General features: G+C 49.1%; 1 long non-coding RNA gene across 1 annotated transcript; it reads left to right on the top strand.

Annotated features, from left to right (window-relative positions):
* Window positions 1-21: 21 nt before the first annotated feature.
* Window positions 22-12,423, top strand: LOC128313658 (uncharacterized). The gene is made up of 2 exons (XR_008294658.1): window positions 22-354; window positions 9,302-12,423. It is a non-coding gene; the product is annotated as an uncharacterized LOC128313658 (long non-coding RNA).
* The last annotated feature ends 3,331 nt before the right edge of the window (window positions 12,424-15,754 follow it).

Below are 15,754 nucleotides of genomic sequence, written 5' to 3'. Positions count from 1 at the left end.
CCCTCCCCGTGCCTCCCGGCCGCCCACTGTCCGGGCCTGGCTCCCGGGCCCGCCTCCTCCCCCGCGCGGCCTCTCCCGCCAGAACCCCGCAGTGCTTCCCCCTGACTCTCCGAATGACGCCCCGGCTCCGGCCAGGGCCTTCCGGGCGGCTCCGGCCCCCAGCCTCGCGTTGCAGAGGGGCAGGTGCATGTGGGGCTGGAGCGTTGGGCGGCTTTCATCCCTCTCCCCTTCCCAGCGGCCCAGCTTCTGCGAGGTGCCCCTGTGCGTTTGTTCCTTCAACGTTTACTGAGCGCCTGCCATATGCCGGGGGCCCGAAGAATTTAGATAGTGAAACAACTCCTCTGGCAATAGCTGGTAAGATCTGGCAGGCTCTGTTGTGAGGCACTGCGTGTAGTAATTTATTTAACTCTCACAACTACCCTAGGAGGGAGCTATATTACTATCACTCCTTTTACGGATGGGGAAACTGAGGCACAGAGGGGCAACTTGGTGAGAAGCGTGCAGCAGGTGTGGGATTTGAGCCCAGGCTCCGTAGACCACTAACCACTGGACACCATAAAAACCCCAATGGAGCCAAGCAGTAGGGAAGAATGCTAAGAGAATAAAATATTTCAGGTGACAAGAGGTCCGGAGAAGAAAATAAAGCAGAGAGGGACCTATTAGGCCAGTCGGGGTCGGTGGTTGAAAGGTGTCCCCGATGAAGACACGTTTGAGCTGATCCTGAACAGAATATGGGGGAAGACTAGTTCAGGGAGCGAAAACAGCAAGTGCAAAGGCCCTGGGGTGGCATGTTGGAGTAATTGTCTGAAGGCTAGCTTGGCTGCAGAGGCTTGAGGATGGGAAAATGGAAGGAGGTGAGGTAAGAGGACGTGCTGACTCAGGCTGCGGAGTGCTGGAGACCCAGAGGGTAATTTGACCCCATCTTAGGCTCAAGGAGCTCCTGGTCTTAGAGTAGAGGCAGAATCCTCACAGCCAAGGACAGCCCGATGGGCTTGCTGTGGTGGAGGGTGAGCCAGGGAAGCAGAGAAGCCTCTGGGAGGGGACACAGTACTTCAATTCTCTTTCGTTATTTTTCATGCACTTATTTTTTTCTCGGCCCTACTGTGTGCCTAAGCCGGTGACAAGTGCTGAGGACACAGATATGGAGATAACGAAATAAATATGGACCCTGCTTACTGAGACCTTACAGTTCAAGTATATGACAGTAGACAGTGTGGGGGGAGTCAAGGGTGGCTTCCTGGAGGACATGGCCTCTGACGGTCTCTCCAAAGATCCGCGCAGAAAAGGGAGGGAAAAGGGAAAGGCGTTCAGGCAGAGGGGATGGGGCGAGCAAATACCTAGAGGTGAGAAAAGCTACAATAACTTAGCATGTATGTATTAATGCCTCCATGTGCCAGGGCCTGCGCTGGGGGCAGGAGAGAGTGAGAAATACCCATCCCCTGCTTTCTTCGCCCTGGGGGTCAGGCAGGAGCCCTGACAAGTAACAAACGCAAGCAGTTGTGTGGAACGAACACTGGATGGGGACAGCCAGGGCAGCCAGGGAGCGAGGCCTCAGCAAGAGCCAGGAAGCTTGGCCAGACAAGCTGTGAATTCCAACAGGAATTCAGGTCAGATGGGAATTCTGCATTTCTTTTTTTTTTTTTTTATGTTTTTATTTATTTATTTTGAGAGAGAGAGAGAGACAGAGCATGAGCAGGGGAGGGGCAGAGAGAGAGAATCCCAAGCAGGCTCTGCGCTGAGCCCGACACGGGACTCGATCTAGTGAACCGTAAGATTCACGTAAGATCACGACCTGAGCCGAAATCAAGAGTCGGACGCTTACCCGACTTAGTCACCCAGGCGCCAGGGAATTCTGCATTTCACGTGAAATCCGCCAAGAGCAACGGCAGGGGGGGTTGGGGGCAGGTGTAGGCATTGCTTCACTGACACAGGTTTGTTCCTGCCTAGAAAAGCTTGCACGCACGTTCACACCCACCCTCATACCCACTCACTCACATTCTCCAAACACGTTCACGTGCATACATTCACACTCACGTACTCACGCATCCACTCGCACACCTGCACACATTCATACCCTTCCACGTACACTCACTCACCCACCCATATGTTCACACTGACTCACGCTCATCCACACACTCCACGTGTCCACAGGGGTGCACACTCACACGGCCACACACATTCACACCCACACCCAGGGACTCAAACTCATATACAGCTGACCCTTGAATGACATGGGGGGTTAGGGGTGCAGACCCCGGGGCAGTAGAAAATGTACATGCAACTTTGACTCCCCAAAAACGTAACTCCTAATAGCCTACTGTTGACCAAATCTTACAGATAACACAGTTGATTAAACCATATTTTCCATGTTGTACAGTATTACATACTGTATTTTTAGAATACAGGAAGCTAGAGGGGCGCCTGGGGGGCTCAGCTGGTTAAGTGTCTGGTTCCTGATTTCGGTTCAGGTCATGATCTTATGGTTCGTGGGTTCGAGCCCTGTGTCAGGCTCTGGGCTGACCGGGTAGAGCCTGCTTGGGGTTCTCTCTCTCTCTCCCTCTCTCTGCCCTTCCTCCGTGCTCTCTCTCTCAAAATAAATAGACATTTTTTAAAAGCTTTCAAAAAAAATTTTTTTTAATATTTATTTTTGAGAGAGACAGAGCATGAGCGGGGGAGGGGCAGAGAGAGAGGGAGACACAGAATCACAAGCAGGCTCCAGGCTCCGAGCCGTCGGCCCAGAGCCCGACGCGGGGCTCGAACCCACGAGCTGTGAGATCAAGACCTGAGCCAAAGTCGGACGCTTAACCGACTGAGCCACCCAGGCGCCCCATAAGTTTATATATTTTTTGAGAGAGAGAGAGAGAGCACAAGCGGGGAAGGGGGCAGAGAGAGGCACACAGAATCCGAAGCGGGCTCCAGGCTCCGAGCTGTCAGCACAGAGCCCGACGTGGGGCTTGAACCCACGAACCACAAGATCATGACCTGCGCTGAAGTCGGATGCTCAACCGACTGAGCCACCCAGGCGCCCACAAAAGCTTTTAATAAAAATAATAATAATAATAAAGTAAGCTAGAGTAAAGAAAATGTCATTAAGAAAGTCATAAGGAAGGGACAGCCTGGGTGACTCAGTCAGTTGAGCGCCTGACTCTTGATCTCGGGGCCTGTGCCGTCTGCCCTCCCACACTCCCAACTTGGCTCCCACCCTGTTTTCTGCGGTTTTAAGTCAACCTCACTCTTCAATTGTCGCCAAAACACCTGCCTCCGCAGACCAAGTCCACCACTTACTGACTGTGGAACTCTGGGCCGCAGGGTCACCGTCCCTGTGCCTCAACTTCCACATCTGCCAAGTGGGATCCCGACGGGCTGCTTCCTGGGGCCAGGTGAGGGGAAATGCCAAAAGGCCCGTGAAGTGCTTGCAACGATGCCCCGCACGTAGTAGGCGCTCAGTGAATGTTCATCATTGTTCCTAACAGAACGAAGATGAAAATGGGGCCTTTCCCTCAGCCTGTTTCTTCCTTGGGAAATGGGGGTGAAAACACTGGAAAGACAGGGAAGGTCACACCACACGGGGTCCTCCGTGAAGGCTTCGGGGGAAATCGGGGGAAGGGAACACGGGAATTCTTTGGACGATTCTCGCCACCTGCCTGTAAATCTGAAATGATGTCAAAATAGGAGTTAAAGAGAACAGGGAATTGTCGTGAGGCCCCAGAGGCAATAAATGGGAAGCTTGTCACTTTGCATACGGTTTCATTATTCAAATTCACCTGCCCTGCGCTATGCAGCCTTTATCGGCTCTGTGTCAGGCCTAGGGAGGAGCCTGGAGACCCCCAAATAATAAAAACCCAGTCCCTTCACCCAGGGGGTTCCCAAGTGTGGCTTCAATACAAATTCAGCTCACATCGCGTCGTAACTCACTTGTGTTAAGCCCATCTCTCAGGTTTTAAAGGAGTAGTAAAGATTAATAAAATTGTCCAATAAGAGGTGTAGATTTACAGAAAAACGGGTAGCGCAGACCGGTCCCACACACCTCCCTTCCATGAGCACGACTTCCCCTGTTACTAGCGTCTTGCCTTAATGTGGTGTATTTGTTCCGGTTAGTGACCGATATTTACGCAGTTGTTATTAACTAAAGTCTGCAGTTTACGTCACGGTTCACTCACTCCTGTACGCTTTTGACAAAATTGGGTTTGGACAAATGCGCGATGACTTGTGTCTGCCAGGATAGAGCAACGTGAACCTTGGAAGCCACTGATCTATTTACTGTTCCTGTTTAGTTTTCCGCACTTAGAATACGCTTTTAGGATTCCTCCTTGTCTTTTGGGGGCTTGATGGTTTTCTTTTTCTTTTTTTCTTTTTTTCTTTCTTTCTTTCTCTTTTTCTTCTTTTCTTTTTCTTTTTCTCCTTCGTTCTCTTTTTCTTTTTTCTTTCAGCACTGAATACTTCCGTCGTCTGGATGTACCACATTTTATCCAAATCAGTCTTGGGCAGTTAGGAATAAAGCTGCTTCAAGCCCTTGTGCGCAAGTTTTGTGTGGACATGTTTTCAACTCCTTTGGGCAAATACAGAGGAGTGCGATTGCTGGATCACATGGTTAGAGAATGTTTCGTTTTGTACGAAACTTTCAAACGCTTTTCCAGAGTGTCCCTACCGGTGTGCATTTCCAGCAGCGATGAACGAGGCTTCTGCTGCTTTGCATTCTTGCCAGCATTTGTTGTGGTCAGTGTTTTTGCATTTTAGCTCGTCTGGTAGATGTGTACTGGCATATTGTTATTTTTAAAAACAATTTTAATGTTTATTTATTTTTGAGAGAGAGAGAGAGAGAGAGCGAGCCAAGCAGGGGAGAGGCAGAGAGAGAGGGAGACACAGAATCTGAAGCAGGCTCCAGGCTCTGAGCTGTCAGCACAGAACCCGAGCAGGGCTCGAACCCCTGAACGGCGACTTTGTGACCTGAGCCATAGCCAGACGCCTAACCGACCGAGCCACTGAGTGCCCCCTATCATTGTCATTTTAATTTGCAATTCCCCTAAGGACATACTGTGTGGAGCATATTTTAATATGCTTATTTTTCATCTCTTAGGTTACTGATTTTAGAGTTTGCTTTATTTCGGGGCACCTGGGTGGCTCAGTAGGTTGGGGGACAGACTTCAGCTCAGGTCATGATCTCATGTTCCGTGAGTTTGAGCCCCATGTTGGGCTCTGTGCTGACTGCTCAGAGCCTGGAGCCTGCTTTGGATTCTGTGTCCCCCTCTCTTGTGTTCTATCAAAAATAAATAAACATTTTTAAAAATCTAGTTTTATTTCTTTTTTTTTTAATTTAGAATGTGAGGGGGGGTGCTGGGGAGAAGGGCAGAAGGGGGGAGAGAGAGAGAGAGAGAGAGAGAGAGAGAGAGAGAGAGAGAATCTTAAGCAGGCTCCACGCTAAGTGTGGGCTCAATCCCACAATCCTGGGACCATGATCTGATCTGAAATCAACAGTCAGATGCTCAACCGACTGAGCCACCCAGGCGCCCCAAGATTTCTTAAGTTCTAGTATCTGTGTTCAATGCTATAGATTTCCCTCTAAGCACCTCTTTCACCACACCTCACAAATTTCGATAAGTTATGTTTTTATTTTCATTTATTTAAAAATATTTCAGGGGCACCTGGGTGGCTCTCAGTTGGTTAAATGTCCGACTCTTGATTTCAGCTCAGGTCATGATCTCAGTCGTGAGATTGAGCCCTGCATCGGGCTCTGTGCTGACAGTGTGGAGCATGCTTGGGATTCCCTCTCTCTCTCTCTCTCTCTCTGCCCTTTACCACTCTCTCTCTCTCTCTCAAAATAAATAAACTTTAAACAATAAAAATAAAATACTTAAAAAATCTCTTCTCTGATGTATTCTTTGATCTATGTGTGCTTTTTCTTCTCCAATTATTTTGGGATTTTCCAGGTTGCTTTCTATTATTGATTTCTAGTTTAATTCCGTTGTAGACTAAGTATGTATTTTATATGACTTCTAATCTTTTGAATTTGTTAAAGTTATTTTACAGTCTAAACTGTGGTGTGTCTTGGTGAATGTTCCATGTGAGCTTAGAAGAAAGTATAATCTTCTGTTGTTAAGTTATGTGAATGTCCATTAGATTCAGTTGATTGATAGTGCTGTTTGATTTAGCTACATGCTTACTGAGTTTTGCTTAATGGATCTGTCAATCACTAAAAAAAAAAGGTGTTGAAGTCTCCAACTTCCAATATTATTAATATCCAATGATATTATTACCCAAATAATAGTGGATTTGTCTATTTCTCCTTGCCGTTCTATCAGTTTTTGCCTTATGTATTTTGACACTCTGTTGTTAGGTGCATATACATTAAGGGCTGTTATGTCTTCTTGGAGAATGGACCCTTTTATCATTTTATAATTTTCTCTTTAATCCCTGCTACTATTCCTTGTGCTGAAGTCTGCTTTGTCTGAAGTTAATACAGCTACTCTAGCTTTCTTTTGATTAATGTTAGCATGGTATACCTTTCTTTACCCCATTAGTTTTCATTTAAGTGCATGTATACAATTAAGATGGGTTTCTTGTAGGGGCACGTGGATGTCTCAGTCAGTTAAGCATTCAACTTTGGCTCAGGTCATGATCTCACAGTTCCCAAGTTCAAGCCCTGTGTCAGGCTCTGCGGACAGCTCAGAGGCTGGAGTCTGGAGCCTGCTTCAGATTCTGTGACTCCCTCTTTCTCTTCCCCTCCCCGCCTTACACTCTCTCTCTCTCAAAAATAAACATAAAAAAAATTTTTAATGGGTTTCTTGTAGACAAAATGCAGTTGGGTCTTACTTTTTAAGCCACTCTGACAGTCTCTATATTTTAGTTGGTGTATTTAAACTATTCAACTTTAAAATGTTTATCAGTATAATTGGGCTCATATCTAGCTTGTTGGTAACTGCTTTGTATTCATTGCACGTTTTCTTTGTTTCTTAAAAAACGTGCTCTTTTTCTGATTTTTCTGGTCTTCACTGAGCATTTTATAAAATTAAGTTTTCTCTCCTCTCTTAACATATAAATTATACTTCTTTTTTTTTTTAAAGTTTACTGATTGTCATAGAGGTTGCAATATGTATTTACAACGTAATCTAAATTTATTTTCGAGCAACACTGTTGTGTTACAGGTACTACAAAGTTTTCCCAATTCCTCCCTCCCATTCCCTGTAACTTCGTTGCCATTCATTTCACTTATTCGTATGTTATAATCACCCAACATGATTATTACTTTGAATAGCTATATATCACATCAGTTCAGGGTTTTTCATACAATTTCATTTTTATTTTCCTTAATTTATCTCTTCTCTGACACTCTTCTTTATGTAGATCTGAGTTTCTAACATTCTTTTCTCTCTCTCCAAAGAACTTCTTTTAACAATTCTTGGGAGGCAGGTCTATTGGCCACAAATTTCCTTGGTTTTTGTTTGTTTGAGAACATCTCCTTCACTTTTGAGGGGTAATTTCACTGGGTTGGTGGCTTTTATCTTTTTTTTTTTTAATGTTTATTTATTTATTTATTTATTTTGAGAGAGAGGGTGAGAGAGTGATAGCATGCACTCGAGCGGGGGCAGGGGCAGGGGTGGGGGCGGCGGAGAGAGAATCCCAAGCAGGCTCCACACTGTCAGCCCTGAGCCTGACTCTGGGCTCAGTCTCACGAACCGTGAGATCACGACCTGAGCGGAAATCAAGAGTCGGAGGCTTAACCAACTGAGCCACCCAGGTGCCCTGGTGGTTTTCTCTTTCAATACTTTGAATACTTCATCCCACTCTCTTCTTGCTAGCCTGGTTTTGACAAAAAGTCTGTTTCTTTATAGATAAGGGGTTTTCCCCCGCACTTGCTCCTTTCAAGATTTCTTCTTTGTCTTTGGTTTTCTGCAGTTTGAATATGGTATGCCCAGGTACAGATCCTTTGATATTTATCTTGCGCCTGGTATTCTTTAAGCTTCCTGGATCTGTTCTGTAGTGTTTGTCGTTAGCGTAGAAAATTCTCCACCACTGTCACTTCAAATATTCCTTCTGTTCCTTTCTCATTTTCTTCCCCTTCTGGTTTTCCCATTATGCACATGCAACGCCTTTTCAGGGGCACCACAGTCCTTGAATATTTTCTCCCTTTTTTTTCTTTTGTCATTCCTTTTCTGTCTGCATTTCAGTTTGGGAAGTGTCTGGTGACAAAACTTCAAGCTTACTGGGCTGTGTCCAGTCAACTCACGTGCCCACTAAGACCGTTACTCATATCTGTGTGGCGTATTTTTTTTTTTCCTGACGGTCCTTTCTGAATCTTCCATAGAGTGTCCTTTTCTGTGCTTCCACATCGTCTACTTTCTCTGTGAGGTCCTTTAATATATGCGTTTGTAGTTACTGTCTCATTAAGTCTCGAACCTGTATCCTCTCTGCCTCTGAGAGTTGCTTTGTCTTCTCAGGCTGTGGTTTTTTCTTGCCTTTCAGCGTATCTTGGCAATTTCTGTTGAAAGCCGGACCCGGACCCGATATAGTGCATAATAGGAAACAAGATAATTAGGTTGCTAATGTGATGTTAATCTGGCGAGAAGCTGGCTGTGTTTGATATTTGCTGTAGCTGTAGGTCCTGAAGGCTTTTGTTTTCTCTAGTTTCCTTTTTTTTTGTTTTTTTAACCCTCTGTGGCCTTTGGGTTTCCCTAAGAACTCCTTAGTAAATAAAATCACTGTCTTTCTATTCTCAGTTGTACTCCACCGGTACACTGGAGCCCGGGGATAGGGTGGCAGGGTGTCAGAGGAGAAGCCATCTATTATGCTGTTACTGGATCTCCATTTTGTAGGACCTGAGTTCCCAGTCTGACCTTCAGAAGCATTTCTTAGACTTTTTTTTTTTTCTTGCCTTACCAGAGATGGGAAGCCTAGATGAGGCTGGAGTTGTCTTAATTTCCCCTTTCTCAGCTCAGATGTGGCTCTGGAAGCCTCCCTGAGAGGGCGGGCCTTTGTTATGGAGAATGCTTTCTTCGTATTCTAGAAGGGTTACTTCCCCCTCTCCCTACCCCCAAACAGGAGGGGATTTCTGTCTGGTAGAGACAGAATGCGGTAGGCTCCTCACGTAAAATCTATGAAAATCTATGAAAATCTATGAAAGTAGGGGGTCCTTCTAAGACTGGGCCCCCCGGATTTATCTCCTGAGCTAGTTCACAGTCAACTTCCTGCAGTTTATCAGAATTATCATGTAAGTGTTCCTACCGATTATTAGCTAAGGTGGTTTCTGCACCTGCTAAGCTGGTCTACTTAGCTGTGAATCTCTGTGTTCACCTTGTCTCTCCAGATTTCGGGGTGGCGGCATGCCCCATGACCTCCATTCCCGGAAGGGTCTACGGAAAGTCTTCGGTCTTCACTTTGTTCAACTTCTCTCCTGTGAGGGTGGCAGCGATGATGTCCAAGCGCTTTCCGTGGCAGAGCTGAGACTCCGAGTCCTGTCCTCCAAGTTCTAAACCTCGTTGCCTTCCTTTGTTTTCCCTGGAAGCAGACTCTGAGACTAGGATTCTCATGCCAGCAACTTATCTCCACGGCGGTCCCAGGAAAACCCGAGAGAGGTATGGGAAGCACGACTGGGAAGGGAAAGAGTGAACACAGTCTGCATCGCTAAGTAGGCAGTCCCTGTGGCCAACTGAGGCTTAGCTGTGCCGCAGAACTCTTGGAAGAGGGGACCGAGCACGGTAAAGTCATCTCACCAAGGGGGAGGGAGCTGGGGTATTTATACGCCTCCTCCTCCCAGTCATTCGCCCAGAGCCCCAGAGGGCGGAAGTAGGAGAAGGACCAGAGGGGGTGCTGAGCAGGCTCCAGAAGCCAGGAGACAAGCCCCCAGGCAAAGAGCTGCACGTGCTGGAGGTCAGAGGTCAGGAGGTGGCAAGGCTGACTGGACCAAGGCCAAGGCAGGAGGAGAGTAGCTGCCACAGGGTTGCTCTGCCTCTAGAATGAGGAATACTGGGGTCCGTGGGCGGCTCAGTCAGTTACGCAGCCGACTCCAGCTCAGGTCATGATCTCACGGTCCGTGGGTTCGAGCCCCGCGTCGGGCTCTGTGCGGACGGCTCGGGGCCTGGAGCCTGCTTCCGATTCTGTGTCTCCCTCTCTCTCTGCTCCTCCCCCGCTTGCGCTCTGTCTCTCTGTGTCTCTCTCCCAAAAATAAACACTAAAAAAGTTAAAATTAAATGAGGAATTACTTCCTTTGCTGAGCAGACCCCACTCTGATTCTTCGGCGAGCAAACTGCTGTAAGTTTTCGGATCTGAAGAGGGAAAAGCGTTTCGAAGCATTGGTCAGCTGTCCTCTTAATTCTCCACCCAACACAGTGCTTTACCGTCTGTTTTTTTTTCTAGGTCTCTGTCATTGGTACGTAGATGTGACATTAAAACACGTCCAATTATTTATCTCCCTCCCAAAAGATGGAGTCTAGTTCCCCTCTCCTACTCGTGACCTGGCCTCAGTGGGCCTCTCCTTTTTTCTTTCTTTCTTTTTTTTGATGTTTATTTATTTTTGAGAGACAGGGAGAAACCGAGTCAGAGCAGGGGAGGAGCAGAGAGAGAGGGAGATACAGAATTTGGAGCAGGCTCCAGGCTCTGAGCCCGATGCGGGGCACGAACCCGCGAACCGTGAGATCATGACCCGTGCCAAGGTCAGACGCTTAACCAGCCAAACCACCCAGGCGCCCCTCAGTGGGCCTCTTCTAATAAATAGGATGTGGTGGAAATAGGATGCAGTGATTTCTAAGGTCCTGCTTCTACTAGGAATGCTCGCTCGCTCTCTCTCCCTCCCTCCATCCCTCTATCTCCCTCCCTCCCCCTCTATCTCTTAACTCACACCTTGGGATCCCCGAGCTGACATGCGGGAAGTCCAGTTACACTGGAGGGAGCATATGGGCCGTCCACATAGAGACACAGTGAGAAGCCCAGGGAGCCCCAGCTGTTTGGAACTTTCCAGCCCAGGCCCAGATGTGCGCGAGCGAGTCATCAGCTGATTCCAGAGCCATCCCAGCTGACACCAAGGGGAACGGAGATGAGCTTAACTCACCAAACTCCGACAAAATTGCAAAAATCATATGCAAAATAAATGTCGCTGTTGTTGTAACCTGTCGCCAAGCGGAGCAGAGACCCGCTGTCCCCACTGAGCCCTGCCAGATTGCAGACTCGGGGTGAAATAAATGCCACAAAATTCGGGGATAGCTTGGCACGCAGCCGTAGTACCTCGACATACAACCGTGACACTCAACCCCCCACATTCTTCCTTGCTGATGGAACCCAGACTTTATCTGGGGGCAGCGATGTACCCTGCCTGATTCAGCCAGTCATGGCAATCCTATTCTAGCTTTGTCAGTCTCCTTTGTCCTGCGGGGGCAGGGCGGGGGTCAGGGGGTAGGCTGAGTAACCCAGTTCTGCCGGTGAAACACAAGCGGGAGTCTGTGGGGAGGAAGCCTCTGGGGAAATGTTAGCATTCCTGATGGCATTGGTCTTTCAGCTGCAACCACAGAACGTCTTGCCCCCGCGAGAGGGGGGTCAAGACAACCACATTTGTGGGAGCCCTGACATCTGTGAACAAACTGGACTCCCGCAACAGCCAGTATCTGGAATTCTTGGAAGGTGAGAGGGAATTCACTGACATCTTCGAGCAGTTGAACTACACCAGCTGTGGCCAAGCTCCAGCCTGCCTTTACTAGGAGAAACTTGAAACCTCTGTTTATGCTTTTCGTTGCCTGGTTTTGGGGGAAGAGGGGGTTGGTTTTCTGCCTGGTTTTGTTTTAGTTTTACAGGACGGCCCCTGTGGGATCGTTTCGAGAGTGAGAGCCATCTGGAACCTCTGAGTTGGCGTGGCTTTTTGGTTTTGGCGGGTAAGGACGGACGGAGAGCCAACAACCCTGAGCCAAGTTCTGTGGACATAGCCAGGAGACTGTCAAAGGGGCTGAGCGTTGGTCCTTTTGGCCGTCGTCTTTGGGGCAGGGTGACATCCAATCGTGCCCCAGTCGGGTGGTCTCCATAAACAAGCTTTCTCTAGAAGGAAACAATGATGGTGATAGTGATGGTGGGGATGACAGGTGTGGGGGGGGCAGGGATGTTGATGACGATGTTGGTGGAGATGATGATGGTCGTTATAAAGGTGATGGTAAGTGGGGACGACGGTAACGTCAATGATGATGTTGATGATGGTGGTGGGGATAATGATGGCGGTGGTGGCAATGACAGGATGCTATTAAGAGCCGATACGGGGGCGCCTGGGTGGCGCAGTCGGTTAAGCGTCCGATTTCAGCCGGGTCACGATCTCGCGGTCGGTGAGTTCGAGCCCCGCGTCGGGCTCTGGGCTGATGGCTCGGAGCCTGGAGCCTGTTTCCGATTCTGTGTCTCCCTCTCTCTCTGCCCCTCCCCCGTTCATGCTCCGTCTCTCTCTGTCCCAAAAATAAATAAACGTTGAAAAAAAAAATTTAAGAGCCGATACGTACAGGGTGGCTCAGTCGGTTGAGCCTGTGACTCTTGATTTCGGCTCAGGTCACGGTCCCAGGGGTGTGGGATCGAGCCCCATGTGAGGCTCCATGTGTGAAGCCTGCTTTGGATTCTCTCTTTCCCTCTCCCTCTGCCCCTCCCCCCCCCCGCCCCCGCACACACTCTCTCTCTTAAAAAAAAGACATTAGGGATTACATATGGAATTACCTATTACAAAAGATCTTAGATAGTAGTGTGGCACTTTATGCCAGACCCTGTTGTAGCCCAATGTACCTACATACTAATTCTGGAAGCTCTAGGACTTAGGTGCTATTAGTCCCTTTTTTAAAACAGGAGCAGAGAAGGTCAGTAACTTGCTCAAGATCTCGTAACTCGTCAGTGCTGAGCGTGCATGCCCTTTCTCGGAAGAGGGAACCATCTCCCGGGAGCCCAACAGACATTACGTACCCACTTTGTTGGTTGCAATGGTTATGATCTGTCATCTGGGAGGAATGTACATGGGGCTGAAGAACGATAGACTCCTTACTTCGCTGATTTCCTGGGGGGGTGGGGAGGGGGAGGGAAAAGTCCTGAATTACCCTGGTCTTGGGGTGTCTTCATCCAGGCCACCACCAACCCAGCTGTCGGAGTTCACAAAGTTGAATCAATCTCTCTCCCCCCCCCCCCCCAAATCAAGAATCCCTCTGTAGGTCCCCATTGCTGAAGGGTTAAACCAGAGTTTCTCAATCTCAGCTCTGTTGACATTTTGAACCGGATAGCCCCCTGCCGTGGGCGGCTGTCCTGTGCATTGTAGAATATTTAGTGGCATGTTTGGACTCTACTCACTAGATGCCAGAAACATCCTCCCAGCTGTGACCATCATCATGTCTCCATATGTTGCCAAATGCCCCCTTGTTGGGGGAGGGGGAATCACGTGGCCCCCACTTTAGAACCCCGGGGTTAAAGGAAACAGGCTTCCCACCTATAGAAAGCGATTTGACCACAGGTCTTAGAAGACCCTCCCAGCAGACAGTGGGCTCCCCAAAGGGTAGGGTCCCAGCCTTACTCCTTGTTTCTAGTCCCTTGAGGTTGATCTATAGCTCATAGCAATGACGACTCAAGAAATAGTGCTCAGTTCAGGCGTAACCAGACTGTGGTCGGGGATGAAACTGTGCAAACAGAGAGCATGGGGAGTACTGAGGGGTGGGGGGGGCTCTGGAAGAGGTCCTAAGGACATCTCTGAAGAGGAGAGGCCTGCAGTTGGAAGCAGAGGAGCCTTCTGGCGGAGGCAGAAGGGAAGACGGGCATCTGAGGCACAAAAGGCAGCGTGGGGCGTTCAAGTCCACCCCGGGGAGTGCCGCGGTGGGGTGAGCCGTGCGGCTCAGGAGCTGTTACAAAAAGATCTTGAACACGAGGATTGGGTGACGTGGAGCCTCGAAGAATTCCAAACCAAGGCATGAGAGGCCCAGCCTTGGCTTTTAGAATAACCTCTGTCTGTGGCAGCTGTGTGGATGGAGACACAGCTGGGGACCAGCTGGGACAATAATCCAAGTGAGAGCAGGGGCCCAGTGGAGGGGAGAGCAGGAGGCAGAGTCCTCCTATTTCCTTGTGCGTAAATTCTGATCCTTTCCAAGCGTGTAAAGGCAGATGTAAAATTTCCAGCCCCTAATAAGAGGTTAGTAATAGAACTTTCTTCCCCGTCAGCTCTGCACCGCGGTTTACGCAGTTTCTGGGCTAGCTGTGCGTTTCCTCCTTTCCTCAGGCTGGGAAAGCATCTTCTTCCGTAAGGACCTGATGCCTCCTCACTGGAGAATTCTTGAGCCCGAGACAGACGCTCCCTCCTCAACAGGCTGAGGGCATGTTACAATTCGTTTGTTTTCTCTGTTAGACAGTGAGCATTTTGAGGCTATGACTTTTGTCTTGCCCATTAATTCCTGGAACCAGTATGGAATGGGCACCTGCTACGTGCCAGGCACTGGGATACGGCTGTGAACACCTGTCTTGTATCCCGAGCACCCACAGAGGGCCCGGTGACTGAGTGAGTGAGTGAGTGAGTGAGAATGTATGGAGAGTGGGGCAGGAGAGGAAGGCTGAGGCCTGGAGAGGTTCCATGAGTTACCCGTGAGTGCCTGGCAGGAAGTGGCCGAGGAGGAGCTGAAGCCCCAGACAATGAAAGAACATGGAAACCAGGGCTTGGCACACAGTGGGGCTCCATTCCGGGTGCTCTCCTGTGAGGTTTTCTGTTTTCCCAGAACTGCCCCCACCTTCAGCAGGACCAGGCATGGCTTTGCCTCTTCAGCTGGTTGATCAAAGACGTAGGAACTATGCGCATGTTTGTGGGGGATGTGGGTGGCTTGTCTCCCACACACACTTGTCCCCATGCTGCAAAGTAACGGCCTGCTTTCCCTCCGGGGATCTGCCCACCCTCAACTCTCCATGCACATGCATGCACGGGACTCGATGCCCAGCCTAGGATGGGAACGTGTGGTCCAGACCTCTGTCATTCAGTGGACCTGGTGCCACGGGCCTCAAGGCCACCGAGCTTGGTCAGGGGGCAAGCATGTGACCCAAGTGCCCTGCGCGCGTGTCCAATCGGGCTGAGCTTCAAGGCTATGGTGAGCCTCTGGGACAAGAGCACGCACACCCTTTGGCAACTGGACGCGAGTGTGGAAGGTGCGGATTTTAACTTCGTTGCCTTTGGGTGCCATCAAATAACCACCAGGTGAGGTCCTTTCTATCAATGGAAACCCACAGAAGGAAGTCAAGAGACGGAGAAAGAGAGAGTGAAATTACATCCCGATGTTCAGTGTTTCTGTCTGAGCTCCCGGATCCAGCCAGGTCGGAAGCCAGCAAGATCTCCCCCTACCTACATTTTGGTTATTTTCTCAAGCCAGTCTATTGGATTTACAGTCTTAACTCTTGTGGTGCTTTATTGGCTGCTCAGCCTGTAGCAGGGAAATCTTGGTACTGGTTAGTCTCCGGTGGGAGGAAGTAGGAACGCAGCATGGAAAAGCTGTCGACAGGGTGACCTCCCCCCTCCAACATTGTGGCTGTTTTGCAAGAGGAAGGCATCAGAACACCAGACCCTTGAACAAGGGACAAGCCAATGTATGTGCTGCATTCCCAGAGTATATTTCCTAAACGGGGTGGCCTCCTGGTTCCAGACTTTCTTTTTGGGTCTTCTCGCAGACTCTGGCACAATCAGTGCTTCCTGTCCTTGGTGACGTCCTTCACTCCTCCTTGAGTGCTGTCCCTGTCTTTAGCTCAACTTACTTCTGGCTGATTCTCCTACCTCCTCCTTGTCTCAGGACAC

This window comes from Acinonyx jubatus, chromosome E3 (genome assembly GCF_027475565.1).
Source record: "Acinonyx jubatus isolate Ajub_Pintada_27869175 chromosome E3, VMU_Ajub_asm_v1.0, whole genome shotgun sequence".
Lineage (NCBI taxonomy): Eukaryota > Metazoa > Chordata > Mammalia > Carnivora > Felidae > Acinonyx > Acinonyx jubatus.
The sequence above is the reverse complement of the archived record's forward strand: the minus strand, read 5'-3'. Positions and strand labels throughout refer to the sequence as shown.